Here is a 16,898-nt window from a genome sequence, read left to right as displayed (position 1 = left end):
CTTCACCAGCCCTGCTTTGCATTTTCTTGAGTGTTTTTGCCTGACTAGAATGTGTCGTTGAGCGCCAATAATGCCTCTTGCTAGCAGAAGGGAAAGTGGCCTTTGGACTGAAAAATGTTCCCTACCTCTGGTCTAGAAGACCGACCTTCGGGACATAGGAGAAGATATCTTGAACTACTTAAACAGTGTCTCAAATATATAGACAACTAGCACAGTGTCCCAAAGCACAATGAAAATGGTTCTTACTTCAGTGTAAGGAAGAGAACTTTACTCTGAAGAATAATGGGGAGCAGGGGAGCAGAGAGGTTGGGGCTGCACAAGCACACTGTCAGGAGCATTGCTGGCACATCTGCACAGCCTTGACTATGATGCTTCCTGTCCTGCCACTCCCCGAACCAGGTAAATATCAGTGATGCAAGGAAGGTGGCTACACAGATCTGCCCTGTCACACCAGCTGCTACCATGGAAAACCATATTTTTGAATACTCCACAATGGCTGGCCTATAGACTATGTTTTCAAAAGTTGCTTTTTCACTAAGCATTTGGACACTGCTTAAGGGATTTGCAATCACATTTTGCATGATGATTCCTGAGATGAAGGAGTCAGTGTTTGGGGGGAAAATTGGCACCATTTTGAAGCAAGATGATGGGCTGAACCTTTCAAAACTCCATTCATTTCAACCAAACTTATGATGGTTCCTGAGATGAAGAAGCAGATTACTATTATTTGTCTGTGTTGGGATACAACTTGATGCCATTTTGAAAAAACTCAGCAGACCAAACTTTTCCAAACTCTGCTGGTTCTGAGGTTCCTTAGAATTCCTGAGCATTGTAGGTGTGAGGTGCTGCTATTTCTAAATAAGTACTGCTTACTATTTGAGATTATATAAGTCCCATCTTCAGTGATGCAGAAAAGCATTAAAGTGGAGTTTCCATATTCTGGTAGCCTGAAGTGTTTACATCACAAAGCCAGGCAAATAATTCAGCTCAATTTATTGGGATCATGACTTGTTTAATGGGCCAGCACAGTATGTTATTGGATTTTAATAGCATACTGATGAAGGCATTCCTTGTTCACAGACTTTGAGCTTAGCTGGATCTACAGAGCTTTTAGAAGACTGGTGAGAGATTTCTCATTGGCTTCTGCCCAAATCCTATGTACACATTTTTAACATCCCTCTTTCCTCTAATGATTCAGGATTTGTGATGAATGACTGAAATAAGATTGTTCTGCTTCCCCCATGAAAGCAGGCCTCCTTTGCCTTAGTCATTCTATCACATCTTTTGTATGTGTTCGTCAGAAGCAGCTGATCTACCAAAATCAGACATCACTGGGAATTCAGCCTGTCACTTCCATTAAATGCTCAATTTTATGAGCAGCGCTCAACATTTCAACATAATACCGTGTGATTTTCTACCAAATTTAACATCTAATTCTCAGCAGGCGCTGTAGACAGTTAGCCGCCACTTAATTAATTTATGTACACATGTAACATTGATTATTAGATTCACTAAGAATAGAAAAGAATTGTCAGAATTATCGTTGCTAGATCAGAGTAATATCTAGTTAGGGCTTTGGATAGAAGTGAACTGCAGGAGGCAGCTTCCCAGTGGAGCACTTCCAGGCTCCAGATACTCTGCTGACTCAAGCTGGCCATTTGAACTTCTGGGACCAAAAGCAGTGTAAGGAGCTTTCAGCTCCTGTTCATAAAATCATAGAATTGTGGAGTTGGAAGGGATCCCAGATGTCATCTAGTCGAACACCCTGCAATGCAGGAGTCACAGCTATAGAATGGCCACCCAACCTCTGCTTAAAAACCTCCAACAAAGGTGAGCTCACCAACTTCCGAGGTAGTCTGTTCCACTTTCAAACAGCTCTTACCATCAGAATTCCCCTCCAATGTTTAGTTGGAATCGCCTTCTTTGTAATTTGAATCACTTGGTTCAGGTCATCCCTCCTGTAGCAGCAGAAAAAAGCTAGCTCGGTCTTCCATGTGGCAGCCCTTCAGATATTTGAAGATGTCTATCACATCACCTCTCAGTCTCCTCTTCTCCAGGCTAAACATACCCAACTCCCTCAACCATTCATCATTAAGCTTGGTTTCCAGACCCTTCATCTTCTTGGTGGCCCTCCTCTGCAGTTGAACTTTGCTGGTGCAACAAAAAGTTCTTGTGCTCTGCTGACCTGCTACTGTCCACTTCGGTGGGAGCTTGAGGATCACAGGGGAATCTGGAAGCATCCATTCAAGCATCCAGTCCAGCAGAGAGCCAACAGGACCTTGGACAGCTCTAAGGGGCCCTGGTAGGAAAGGTGTGTAGAACAGTGGTGTCCAAACTTGAAGTGAAGGGCCGTGAGGGCCAACCAAAGGGCCAACCAAAGTTGTTGACCTTTTTAAGGATTGAAGTGGAGGTTTTGTTTTAGGATTTTACCCCCAGGAAATAAACTGCCACGGGGGCCAGATTAGGCCCCCAAAACGGACTTTGGACATGCCTGGTATAGAAGTTACTGTCTCTGCAAGGAGCTAGAGCCAACTGAAGGCTTAGGTAGGCAGACTAGACATGGTATGTGGTATGTTCTGCCTCTCCGAAGGAAGTGACTGATTGATCAGAGATCCCGCACCTTGTTTTGTAGCCACTGTGCTCTGCAAGGCTGAGGAAACTGAGATACTGTAAGAGGTGGTGGCAGGTTCCTGTGCCTTTTAACCCATGGAGCATTGAACAAGGTGTTAGAAGTTCTCTTCTCAAGGGCAGCCCTGGCTAAAGGTGCCTTTGTGATATTTGCCGCATTTAGAAGCAAACAAGCAGAGCATAAGTGGAGGCAAACAGGCACTTTGAGAGGCTGTTGGTCTTAGAATGATGCACCGGGGAGAACTACGTTTCTGCCTTTCCCACAACCCTTGCTGCTTCCTTCTAGCGTCAATCAATCACCCATTCACAATTGGTCTGCTCTCCTAATAATGGGGAGAACAGCTATTCTTAGACTGTGTACTGCATCTGCTATAATAGACATGCCTCTACAATTACAGCCACCCAGGCAATGGTAATAAATTTATCCATTCTTTTCCAATTTAATTTGCCTGGCATGCTTTGTGAATGCCTCTTCTTCAATTCATCATGGAGTTCTTTTCCACCGCATGACCCCCAACACAATGGGGAAGGCATTTAATTTAGGGGGGGGGGAATGTGGTCAGTTTGACTTTTGATCTATATTTTGCTATCCCTTTCCTAAGGGGGAAGGAAAGAGTGTGGGAGAGGGAAGAGAGAAGCCTACACCCAATAAATATTGATGGTGCATCTGCTAAAATTAAGATTCCCAAGTAGGCATTTCATTTAGAGCTGATTAGATGTCCAATTGTATTTTTTAAGCAGTCGTAATTAAAAACCGCATCCAGGGATTGTTTGGCTCAAAATGAGAAGGCATGCTTCCTGCATGCTGCTGGGTTCTCATTAATGGGTGACAATAAACAGAGCATGTGGAAAGCCCCTTGTCACAAGGTACCGTATTTTTTGCTCCATAGGACACACTTTTTCCCTCTTAAAAAGGGGGGAAAGTCTGTGCGTCCTATGGAGTGAATGCAGGGGGAGGCAGGCAGGAAAAGCCCCCAAGAGCCACACACAAGCTTCGTGCGGCTCTTGCGGGCTTTTCCCCAGGAGGGAGAAGGGACCGCCGCTCCCCGACCTGTTCTGGGCTTCCCCTGCCCCAGCCCCGCAAGCTCTGGGAGCGGAGGCAAGGCTGCGTGCTCTCGGACCTGTTCTGGGCTTCCCCCACCCCCAGCCCCGCAGTTAAAAAGGAGAAGCCTGAAGCCCCCGGAGCACAGCGCGAACTGCCGCTGCGCTCCGGGGGCTTCAGGCAGCTATCCGCAAGCCTTCGGAGAGCAGCGGGAGTTCTCGCTGCACTCAGAAGGCTTGCAGATAGCTGTCTGAAGCCTGGAGAGCGAGAGGGGTCAGTGCACACCAATCCCTCTTGCTCTCCAGGCTTCGCTTTACTGGAGAGCCGCTGCACAGTTTTCCCTCTCTGCGCAGCGCCCCTTCAGTGAAGCGGGAGGAGAAATGGAAGGGGCTCTGTTTCTCCTGCCGCTTCGTTGAAGGGGCGCTGAGCAGAGAAGGGGATAATCCCCCCCCCCCGTTCTCCCCCTCCTATGGTCCGGTGCGTACTATAAAACGAAAAATTCAGTAATCATCCTGTCCCCCTGGAGGTGATGGTGGAGCTTGGTAGATCACAGGGAGGGGAATCAAATGACTACTTTTTCAGTTTGTTATCCTGTAACTAGTGACTTTCCTAAGCCATTCAAATGTGCTCTTTCCGCAGCACTTCCTGTTTCTGGGTCTCCCGTGGTGGTCTGCCGCTGCGGGAACAGGATGCTGGGCTAGAGGGGCCATTGGCCTGATCCAGCAGAATCTTATTATGTTATTGGTTTCCTCTGCCTCTCCATTGGGGATGGATGGATTTGTCCGTTTCAGTTTCTCATTTTCCCAGTTCTAAATTCCACATGGGAACAGATCTCTCTCCGCACCCCTGGACCACCATGCTTGGTTAAGCCTAAGATTCCAGTTCAAGGCTGGGGAACCTTTGTCCCTCCATAGGAAAGAGCATAAGAAGCCATTGGTCCAGCTAGCTCAGTTATGTTTACACTGACTAGCAGTAGCTTTCTAAATAATAATAATAATAATAATAATAATAATAATAATAATAATAATAATTTATTATTTATTATTTATACCCCACCCATCTGGCTGAGTTTCCCCAGCCACTCTGGGCGGCTTCCAATCAAGTGTTAAAAACAATACAGCATTAAATATTAAAAACTTCCCTCAACAGGGCTGCCTTCAGATGTCTTTTAAAAAGAAGATAGCTGCTTATTTCCTTCACATCTGAAGGGAGGGTGTTCCACAGGGCGGGCGCCACTACCGAGAAGGCCCTCTGCCTGGTTCCCTGTAACCTCACTTCTTACAGTGAGGGAACCGCCAGAAGGCCCTCGGTGCTGGATCTCAGTGTCCGGGCTGGATGATGGGGGTGGAGACACTCTTTCAGGTATACAGATTCTAAGATTTCAGATCCTCATGCCTCCTCTCCTTTCTTTATCCTTGTGACAGTCCTAAGCTGAGAGACAGTGACTGGTCCCAAGGTCACCTATTAAGCCTTGGGGCTGAGATTTGAATCCAAATCTTCTCAAGCTAAACCCCAAACTCTAACCACTACACTAGACTACGCCTCCCCCATGTGTACCTCTGAATAGCTGTTGCTGGAGAAGGATCTCTCCCAGCCCTACCTGAAGATGCTGTGGATTGAATTTAGGACCTTCTTGGGTTCAAAGTCAATTCTCTAGCATCGAACTATGATCTTTCCTTTGTAGGACTCCAGCTCCCATCAGCCAGCATGGCGCACCCCTGGTCTCTGTTCTGCTCTCATTACTCTACAGTCCAGTGATGGCCAAACTTGGCCCTCCAACTGTTTTGGGACTACAATTCCCATCATCCCTGGCCACTGGTCCTGTTAGCTAGGGATGATGGGAGTTGTAGTCCAAAAACAGCTGGAGGGCCAGGTTTGGTCACCACTGCTCTACACGTTCCTGGAGACCAGGAGGAAGGGGAGCTTGTCACAGCAGGGGTGTAGAACAATAAGCATCTGAGGTCCCCCAACTGCATTGTGCATGCACAGCTTTCCTGCGCACCTCAGGAGTAAGGCTCAGAGCTGCATTCTCTCCAATGCCACTTTGCAGTAGAAATTTAATACATAGAAGCTGGAGGTTTAAAGCTGTGTTGACATGCTGATTTCAGAGTCCTGACAGTGCCATCCATCATTTGATTCCATGATAACCAGAGACAGGCTCATCACAGATACCTCTGCTCTTCAAAGCAACACTCTGCACATTCTTGTAAATGGGAGCCACGGGACAGAAAGCTTTTCAATTCTTCCCATCCCTGAAAGTGTCAAGGTAGTAATTATACGAAATATTGACGTGGTAAAAGAGGTTCAGGTACCCCCCGAGCCAATAAGATGGCAGCGTTCTGTGATGGTCTCTCCTATTTTCTGTCGGTGAGAAGGGATTGCAAACTTGAAACATCAATAGGATCAATAATACATAACAGCACAGGTTATTGTATGGTGTCCTGGGGTGTGTGTGTGTGTGTGTGTGTGTGTGTGTGTGTCTTCTAGGAAGGGCCATAGCTCAGTAGCTGAACGTTTGGTTTGCATGCAGGTCCTAGGTTCAATCCCCAGCATCTTCAGGTAGGTCTGAAAATATCCCCAGTCTGAAACATTGCTGATACATTGGGTATACATATTCAATAATATACCTATTCAATAATATTCAATAATAACATATTCAGATAAACCATATGTACACTTCTATATACCTTAACACTTCTCCCTCCACAAGGTTTATTGAACTTTTAACATTCTAATTGCCCCGAATTGTTCAAACCTACCCAAATAATTCAATATCTTCTCAAACCAACCCTCCTCTTTCTCACTGACCTTAAGCCCTTTCATTCTATGTATGGTTGCAATTACCATCAATGTTACCCATTTACATCCCTCTTTGGTTTTTAACTCGGTACTACTCAGGGGTAATAAGAACCATTAATTTAGATATTTCCACATTCCTTCCCACAATTCTCAGGGCTTCTTCTATGTTCTTATACCCCTAAGAAGGAGCAGCAGGGCCATTCCCTCCAGTGCTACAACCCACGTTAATTCCTTGGCTTATTTAAAAGGAACATCTGAAGTTGCCTTATATCAAGTCAGACCACTGATCCCTCTAGCTCAGTGGGTGATCCAACTAGCTCAGCGTTGTCTACATTGACCGACAGCAGCTCTCCAGGGTTTAAGGCAGGGATTTTTTCCCCAGCCCTACCTGGAGATTCCAGGGATTGAACTTGGTCTCTTTTTGCATGCAGACCCTGCTCCCCATATATACAGATATAGATTTAAACCAATCTAGTGTTCCAAACAACTCAGTTTGAATAACAGCATGCCATTAAAGCTGCAATTCTAAGCACGCTCCTGTCAGATTGCATTCCATGGAAATCAACACGGCTTAGTACCTTGTTAAGGATCAGGCTGCTGATATTAGTTTCAGCAGCTGAAAGATAATACTGAATCAGCCAGAGGCTTCTCGTAATCCCCCCCCCCCCAGCATACAGCTTCTGGTTGATAGCTGGCTCTTATTCAGTGGCGGGGGCGGGAAGGGTCTTGAAGCCGAGGGATACGGTAGAGCGGCAAGACCCCAGAAGAGAAAAAATAGATGCTGTTTCTGCAGCTTAATAATTTGCATAAGGAGTAAAAACAACCAGAGCATTTCAAGCGTGTGTGTTTGTGTGTCTATGTTTCAAAAGAACAAACTCCAGCTGCAGATGGGTGTTCTGCTTTAAAATTTCAATAGCTCTCAAGCCAACAGTTCATCTTTTAATCATTCTTGGGGAGTGGAGGGAAGGGAGATATTCTGCTTCCAGAAATAGACGTGCGCATATGGCTGAATTGGGGCCACTGTGTGCATGGAAAGCGTTGACATGAATGCACTTTTTCTTTGTGGCTTGGATAATGCCTATTTAGCATCCCCTGGAGTTTCTATTGAAGCGTGTGGTCTTGTATTGAACCCTACAGTCTGGCTACTTGCATGTTTTACAAGGAGCTTGTGCCTGCATATTGTCAGGGCTGGAGCCAGACAATATGCAGCAATAAAAGAAGCAGGTTTTCATTGCCAGGGAAGTTAACGCTTTATTCCAGGAAACGAACATACAACTCCACCTAGTGCTCTCAGCAACACTTCCCAGTAGGTCTTGCTCCTATGGAGCAGTTGCCAGGACTGAAGGAACCCACCTCCTAGTCATCTCTAAGGCTCCTCCTCTCTTCAAACTGCATCTGCGCACCCCTGGTCTCTGTTCTGCTCTCATTACTCTACAGTCCAGTGATGGCCAAACTTGGCCCTCCAGCTGTTTTGGGACTACAATTCCCATCATCCCTGGCCACTGGTCCTGTTAGCTAGGGATGATGGGAGTTGCAGTCCAAAAACAGCTGGAGGGCCAGGTTTGGTCACCACTGCTCTACACGTTCCTGGAGACCAGGAGGAAGGGGAGCTTGTCGCAGGAGAAGGGAGACTCCCTAGCTGCCTCTTGACCCCCTTTCTCTGCTTCAGCCTCAGAGTCTGAACTGTTCCCTGTCACAGGCTCCTCCTGCTCACTAAATCCTGTTGTCTCTTCCGCATTCTGCACCTCCTCCCAAACTTCTCCCTCTGACCTCTCCGCAATGTCCCACCACCAATCCCTGGGCTCTGAGTCCTTTGGGGGGAGGTCCCCGACTGTGGCCTCCCACCACTTCTCTTCGCCCAGCCAGGTCCATGGTGCATATTTTGGAGTGGCATTATAAGACTGGCTTTACCCAATGCCAATCCGTTTAGCATAAAAGGGGCATTTTAAGGGGTTAAATGTTTTCCTAAGCCATGAATTGCAGTTCTCCCCTTCTTCTGTTTGTATCATTTGTAAGCCTCCCAAATCAGAAATTATGTAATGTGATGCGATGTAGCTATCATATTTGGCCTCCCTGTATTACAAAGCCAGTTCAGAGTGCCCTTATTCTGAACTTTTGCTTTCACTTGTAAATTGTTGAAATAGGATTCATTTAAGTTGAAAAGCACCACCTTTTGAGCTCAGCCCTCCTCGCAATAACGATAGGAATATATTATATTGTTGTTGTTTTAAATTCTGCATGTGCACATAATGCTTTTAACATTTACTTACTTACTTAGCCGTTCCATATATTTTTTATTAAATTGTCAATCAATCACTTCAGGGTGCCTCTTGGGAAGTGGTTCATAAATTAAATGAAATTAAATTAAATTAACAATAGATGCTGTCCTGAAAATGTTTCCGCTGGGTGGAACAATGCTTGTGTGCATAGTGTAGTATATGAACAGGGAGGGGAATACATTTTGGTTTGCATTTAAAGTTAAGTTTAGCTAACTTGCAGTTTCCAAAGCAATCCATGAGCTGAAACATGCATGCAGCTCAGGGGGAGGAGATACAGAAACTGAGGTCAGAGGTGGGACCTCTCTATTGCGGCAACTGCCTCATCAGGTGCACACCTAGGAGTGACCAAGAAGCCTAGGACAGATGGACATGCCTTTCCCTAACTTGTAAGTGTACTTTTGACAATAGAGAGTTAATTCCTCACTCAGGATGCTCCTTACCTGACAGCACTGTGGCGCAGTGGTGGGTGGGGCCAGAGGCAGAGCAGTAAAGTTAAATGTTAGCTTTGCACAGCAGGATAGTTTCTGTACCACTCACACACCCCTCTCTATCCTCTATCCATCCAGACAAGCAAGGGGCATAAACACGGGTGCAAATCAAGGCCAGTGAGAGAGATGGTCTTGAGAATTCTGGGGGCCAGATAGAGGCCTAGAGGATCACAACTGACCCTGGGTTTAAGGCTCCTCACTCTTGCACTAAGGTAAAAGTCCCATGCATGTTCTTTGCCCTGGAAGCTTAAAAGGTAAAGGTAAAGGACCCTGACAGTTAAGTTCAGTTGCGAACGGCACTCATCTCGCTTTACTGGCCAAGGGAGCTGGCATTTGTCCACAGGCAGTTTTCCCGGGTCATGTGGCAAGCATGACTAAGCCGCTTCTGGCGAAATCAGAGCAGTGCACGGATACGCCGTTTACTTCCCCGCTGGAGCAGTACCTATTTATCTACTTGCACTTTGACATGCTTTCAAACTGCTAGGTTGGCAGGAGCAGGGACAGAGCAATGGGAGCTCACCCCGTCCGTGGATTCGAACCGCCAACCTTCTGAACGGCAAGCCCTAGCCTCAGTGGTTTAGACCACAGCGCCACCCGCATCCCCCTGGAAGCTTAGGTAAAGGTGAAAGATAAAGGACCCCTGGATGGTTAGGTCCAGTCAAGGGCGACTATGGGATTGCAGCGCTCATCTCGCTTTCAGGCCAAGGGAGCCGGTGTTTGTCCATAGGCAGCTTTCTGTGTCATGTGGCCAGCAGGACTAAACTGCAACAGAACACTGTGACAGAAACCAGAGCGCATGGAAACTCTGTCTACCTTCCCGCTGGAGTGGTACCTATTTATCTACTTGCACTGGCGTGCTTTCGAACTGCTAGGTTGGCAGGAGCTGGGACAGAGCAGTGGGAGCTCACCCCGCCGTGGGGCTTCGAACTGCCAACCTTCTGATCGGCAAGCCCAAGAGGTTCAGTGGTTTAGACCACAGCGCCACCCGCATCCCTGTCTGAAATGCTTAGGATAGGCTTAGCCAATGTGGTGTCTTTCAGGTGTTAATGGACTCCAACTCCCATCAGCCCCAGCCAGCATGACCAATGAGAAGGAAGATGGGAGCTGTAGTCCAACAACATCTGGAGGGCACACTGGTTTATAGGTCCCTCCCACAACATCAAAAATTCCAAACAAATTTAGGAAGCATTTAGTGGAAATTACTGACCTTTATAGGCTTGGAATGAGCAGCAACTTGGGGGAAAGTAAGTTAATGGACTCTGAGCATCTCCCCAATTACTGTACAAAATGATTTTTTTTTAAGTGCAGAGATTTAATTACACGTGTGGTAGCATGAAGGACATAGAATTATTTCTCCTTTCTCCCCCCCCCCCCATCTCTCGCAACAGAGGCTGTCAATTGCTTTAAAGTTCATGCCCAAAAATCACTTTGCATTTGTAAAAGGCAGATAACTTTAACTGACAATGTTCTCATACCCTGAAGCTGTAATATGCCTCATAACCTTGAGGGAAAAGAGAGAGACTTGCAGAAGGGCTTTATTTAATTTTTTTTCCAAATTTCTTTAAACAGCAGCGGGGAATGAATCTTAATTGTCTTGTAGGATTCCCTTTATTATAGCATTTCCACCTCTCCTTCTTAAGAGAGGATTTCCACCCACTTTGTACTGAAATTCCAAAGAGACCTTTTCAAGAGAGATGGAATTGATTAAATAAGAAAAAAATGCACGATTCATTTGAATGAGAAATGCCAGCGACTGGGGGGATGTCTACAGATAAATTTTAGATGTTGGGTTTTCTCCAGCTAAGTTCAATGCAGAGTAGACCCATTGGATTTAATGGGCCTGAGGAAGTCATGTCCATTAATTTCAGCAAGTCTACTCTGAGTAGCATTGTCTTTCACATTTGAAGCACTAGGGGAAGTATGTAGCTTAGTGAGACATCATATGCTCTGCATGCAAAACGTCCAGTTCTTGACATCTTCAGGTAAGGCCAAGAAAAACCCAAGGGAAAATGATAGCAGTGACTCCACTTAAGATCTTAGTGGAGCAGGTCCCTTTGAAAGAGAACTGTCCTTTAGATCCTGTGGGGGCCTGTCCTTTGGGGCAACTGGGTACTGCCCCATGAAACTCAATCCCTGAGGTCCAGCTCCGAGGGCCTTCTGGCGGTTCCCTCACTGTGAGAAGTGAGGTTACAGGGAACCAGGCAGAGGGCCTTCTCGGTAGTGGGGCCCGCCCTGTGGAACGCCCTCCCATCAGATATCAAGGAAATGAACAACTCTCTGACTTTTAGAAGACATCTGAAGGCAGCCCTGTTTAGGGAAGTTCTTAATGTTTAATGTTTTATTGCATTTTAATATTCTGTTGGGAGCCACCCAGAGTGGCTGGGGAAACCCAGTCAGATGGGTGGGGTATAAAATAATAATAATAATAATAATAATAATAATAAGAAGAAGAAGAAGAAGAAGAAGAAGAAGAAGAAGAAGGAAGAAGAAGAAGAAGAAGCCTTCAGCCTGCCCTCACCTCATCCATCTGCCTTCTGGTTACTACCAGCTCTTTGAATTGGCCCCAATCCAGACCATTAGCCAGTGCAGCTGTTGCAACAAAGGAATCATATGCTGCAACAATATGGCTGCAGCTCTTTTGACCAGTTGACATTTCCGAGCTACTACTACCATGTCAGTGTCAAAACTAGTTAGAACTGCTAGTACCTGGGAAGAAAAATACAGACTAAAAGGCAAAGTAATGCTCAAGTACCTGCTGGGAAGAGCATGCAGTAGAGGCCTTTTGTGATGAAGTGACTCAGGCATTTCATGCTGAATCATTCCATTTCTGGGGTTTCTGGAGATTATGAACCAACCATCGCTTGAGGCCCCGTCAAAAGCGGCAATGCAGCCTAAGTAATTGCAAAGGACTTGCAGCTGAGTCTGGTACTCCTACAGCTTTTTCTTTCCTGACTTAACTAATGAAACTAATTGCCCCCAAACAACAAAAGTTCTTGTTCCCAAAAACTCGCGCTGCAATAATTATTTACTTTCATTTGCATTCTTTCATTTTTTTTAAAAAAAAACCCCTATGCTGTCAACATTAATTTTAAAATCCTGGCAGCGAAGCGCATAAAAAAATCAACAATACGGTTACATTAATTAAGCAAGCACAGAATACACCACAAATCAGTAGATTGGCTTAATACATTGCGCATAGCTGGATCACACCCCCACCCCCACCCACACACCCTGGAAAGCATGGCTGAACAGGTGAGTTTTAAACAGGGTGTCTACATGCCAGTAAAACGTAAAATGTGGAGCACGAAATATAAGACTGAAAAATAAAATAAGAAACTGAGAGAACTGGAATTGACAGATCCTTCCATTCTTAACCTTGACACACCGATCTGCTGCCCCAGTGATCAGCTTGACCTTTGGAGCACGTGTAGCAATGTGGGTTGAAACCAGATGGAACAAAAGAGGGGCAGAAAGCCCCAGGGAACCAAATGTGGACCTCTTGGCCTCTCTAGGTGTCCTTAGCAACTCTTCCCCAGGCTGCCCACAACTGGAATCTGTCCTTGAATTCTGATAATTTCTTTTGATTGCCTAGATATGGTGTCCCACTATATATTATTCACAAACTTTACTTGCGAACATTTCTTCAAAACAGAAAAAGCAGCAAATGATAAAGGTAAAGGTAAAGGTACCCCTGCCCGTACGAGCCAGTCTTGACAGACTCTGGGGTTGTGCGCCCATCTCACTCAAGAGGCCAGGGGCCAGCGCTGTCTGGAGACACTTCCGGGTCACGTGGCCAGCGTGACATTGCTGCTCTGGCGAGCCAGAGCCGCACACGGAAACGCCGTTTACTTTCCCGCTAGTAAGCGGTACCTATTTATCTACTTGCACCCGGGAGTGCTTTCGAACTGCTAGGTTGGCAGGTGCTGGGACCAAACGACGGGAGCGCACCCCGCCGCGGGGATTTGAACCGCCGACCTTTCGATCGGCAAGCCCTAGGCGCTGAGGCTTTTACCCACAGCGCCACCCGCATCCCTGCAGCAAATGATGCATCCAAACAATTCCATAGAATATCTTGTGCTGTCCAGCACAGGATCAGCATCTTAAAAATAAAATAAAATTCCAAACAGACCCAAATCAAAGGTCTCTCTCCTCACAGTCTCAATTTTGCATGGAGCTGTTTTTCTGGACAGTCGTTTCCACATTCTTACTTTCACAGAGCTTGAGAACAAAGACTCAAGGCAACTCCCTTTCAGAATGGAGATTTGCAGGCAAACACCTTTGTCACCTGATCTAAGGTTAAACACTCACGTGTTAGCTAGTGGAGAACAACAGTAATCATTAACCCGTAAAGGAAATCAGAGACCACTTCTTGCTGTTCTCTAGCTTCAGTGGAATCTTCCAGTTAAACCCTTTCAGCAATACACACAGGCATTCTTCATTTCAGCATCAATTCAACAATTATACATAACAGAATGCGTGACTAGAAACTGGCCTACTGTACAAAGGTAATATTTGCATTTGTTGCTCCACCCACTCCCACCCCACCTACCATTGGCTTGTGGCCCTCAGAAGGTTTTCCAGAAGGGAATGTGGCCCTTGGGCTGAGAAAGGCCCATTCCCACCCCTCTGGCCACCATGAAGAGAAATGAACTGGTGGGGAGTGTATTCTGTGTCTGATGGAAATAGTTGCCAGTGCTGTTGACTGAGCGTGAATCTTAATGAGTAATTGGGGTTGCTCTTGCTTATTGCTTTGATGTGTATTCCATCCCTGTGTCTCATCCTCCCTCTCCCTCCTGTTCTTTTATTGGAATTTAGCCCAGGAGTGGATTATGATGCTTTATCTATGTCTGGTCTTAAAAAAAATATTTTGATTTAAAGCTTTCAGAATACAAATTAATCTAGATGTACTCATAAATGGAGAAGCTGCGCCGACATCTATTTTTATGACACAAGAGAGAGTGGAGATGAAACGGTGATAATAGAAACCAAATATTTGCCTCCGTGAAAGGAAATTGCAACAGTAGAAAAGGGCATCTGTTTGCAGATGAGAGAGAGAGAGAGAGAGAGAGAAAGAAAGAAAGAAAGAAAGAAAGAAAGAGAGAGAGAGAGAGAGATGGATTAATTTAGCCACCTCCATTTTCTCTAATTCTTCTGGAGAGCAGAGAAGGCACAGAGACAGAATAGAATTACATAACGATTTGGCCATAGTTGTCTTCTTGTTGGGGCTTCCTTGCTTTCATGTGGATGACACTTCATCGGAAAAGAAGACGGACCCTCCCTTCTCCAGCTACAGTACTTGTTGTTTTTTTTAAAAGGATATTTATTAAAGTTTCAAACAATAAAACAAACTTCACCAAACAGGATACAAAAAAAAGAAAAAAAAAGAAAAAACACCATCACATTCAATCCAGAATGCCCCTTCCGATCGTCAGGAGGAGGGGGGGTTGTGGGATCACGACCCGCCCACACTCGCTCTCGCGAGGCTGGCGTCAGCCTCGCGGGAGACAGGGATTCCCCCAATTAGCATACCCTGTGGCGCCAGCCAATCGGCTGGCGGCAGGGGCGGGCCTTCGTAGGGCCACTTAAGGTCAGGGCAGCCCTTGGCTCACCCCCTTTCTTCCCTGGAGACGACGCGGTTTCCCACCCACCCGCCCTTTAGGTTTTGCCACTGACCTTGCTATGGGCTTCGGCTGGTCGCCGCAAGGGGCCTGGTAGGAGTTTTTCCATTTGGCTAATTGGCTGGTTTTGTGAGCCACTTGGTTTTTTCGCCTACCTCGTAGCAAATCGTCACAACTCCCTCGGTTTTGGCGGTAGGCATTGGCCGGGGTATTGTCATGCAGATGAGGTTGGGGGGGAGGAACGCCATCACCTCCCCCAATGCTTGAAGGGTAGTTCGTTAAAGGACTCCGAGGGGCGACGCCTCGTCCGAAACCTACGGAGGCTAGGGCCTAAAGCGCGCCCCCGAGCGGTAACCCCTCGGGGAGCGCCTAGGGATATGCATCTCGGGTGGCTCCCCCTGTTGGTGTTTAACCCTTCCCGGTCAGACCGGATAGTCGGTTAGGGCCAATGCCTAAAGCCAATACCCTTCTTTCCTGTAATCAATAAAGTTGTGGCCATTTTCGCCCATTAACCTAAAACTCTGTGTCCGTTGTCTTCATTTATTCCACCTGTGGGGGGGAGGGAATAGCCACACAAACAGAAAAGTACAATCGAAAAAAGCAATAGAAAAAAGACATAAAAAAGACATAAAGAAAAAAAAAACCAGTTTCTTAGATATTATTCTCATAATCCTCTTTCCAGACTCCCTCACATCTCCCTTTTCTGTGTTCACTTTTACACAATCTTATTCAGCAATACCTCACCTTCTTTCAAATCTTAATTCATATTATACATTTCAACTATTATGCCTCCAATTTCCCCCCATTTTTTCATGTTATTTAAGTTTGACATAATATTATTCTGACTTTACCTTTGTTCTGTAAACCATTTTTTGCATACTCCTTTCATCTATATCACTAATACCATATTATCTTTATATCCCGCATCCTTCTAACATTCATACAATTTACAATACTTTTGCAAATAGTCTTTAAATTTCTTCCAGTCCTCTTCCACTAGCTCTTCTCCCAGGTCTCGGATTCTGCCAGTCATTTCTGCCAATTCCATATAGTCTATCAGTTGCATCTGCCATTCTTCCAGAGTGGGCAAATCTTGTGTCTTCCAGTGCTTTGCGATAAGTATTCTTGCTGCTGTTACTGCATACATAAAGAAAGTTCTGTCCTTTCTTGGCACCATTTGGCCGACAATGCCCAAAAGGAAGGCCTCTGGTTTCTTAGGGAAGGTATATTTAAATACCTTTTTCAGTTCATTATAGATCATTTCCCAGAAAGCCTTGACCCTTGGGCACGTCCACCAAAGGTGAAAGAATGTCAGCTACAGTACTTGTTGGATCTGAGGAGTCAAGAACTCCCATCAAGGGCTTTGGGAGAGCCGCTGTGAACAGTGGTGGCTGGTGCCCATTGGCACTGATAGGGAGGAAGCCAGGGAGACCACCAGCTTTTCCTCTACCACTACACAGATACTCCCTGTCTGCCAATGAGGAAGCAAGGAGAAGCACCTGTTCCTCCTTCCTTTTGATTAATTTTGGCCCGTCCTCCTACTGAGGTGTAGAAGAGGCAGCTAAGGAGGAAGAAGCTGACAGGTTCTGCCAGCCCCTTGCACTGGTTGTAAGTCAGAAGGCAAGCCGTTGGGGACAGAATGAGGGCAGAATGAGGTTGGTGGGGCAGCTCCCTATTCACTCTAATGGACCAGCCTCCATGAACTGAGCCAGAGAAAGAGGCAGGTGATGAAGCAGTTGCAATGGTGCAGAGAAGCAGCAGGTCCATGGGGGCTGTTGTCAGCAGGTCCCTGTTGTGGTGCAGGCCCTTGGCAGATGCCCAATTACTCTGTTCCCTGACACAGACACATGTTAGCAACTGAACGTACTGCAGGCAAATTGTGTGCTCTGCCGGGGAGTTATGGCATCCTGGTAACAGAGACAATATGTTATTTATTTATAAGAATATTGATAAATCAATCTCTCTCTCTCTCTTACACACACACACACACACACACAGAGAGAGAGAGAGAGAGAGAGAGAGAGAGAGAGAGAGAGAGACGGAG

The sequence above is a fragment of the Podarcis muralis genome, chromosome 14 (assembly GCF_964188315.1).
Source record: "Podarcis muralis chromosome 14, rPodMur119.hap1.1, whole genome shotgun sequence".
In the NCBI taxonomy this organism is placed as follows: domain Eukaryota; kingdom Metazoa; phylum Chordata; class Lepidosauria; order Squamata; family Lacertidae; genus Podarcis; species Podarcis muralis.
The sequence above is the reverse complement of the archived record's forward strand: the minus strand, read 5'-3'. Positions refer to the sequence as shown.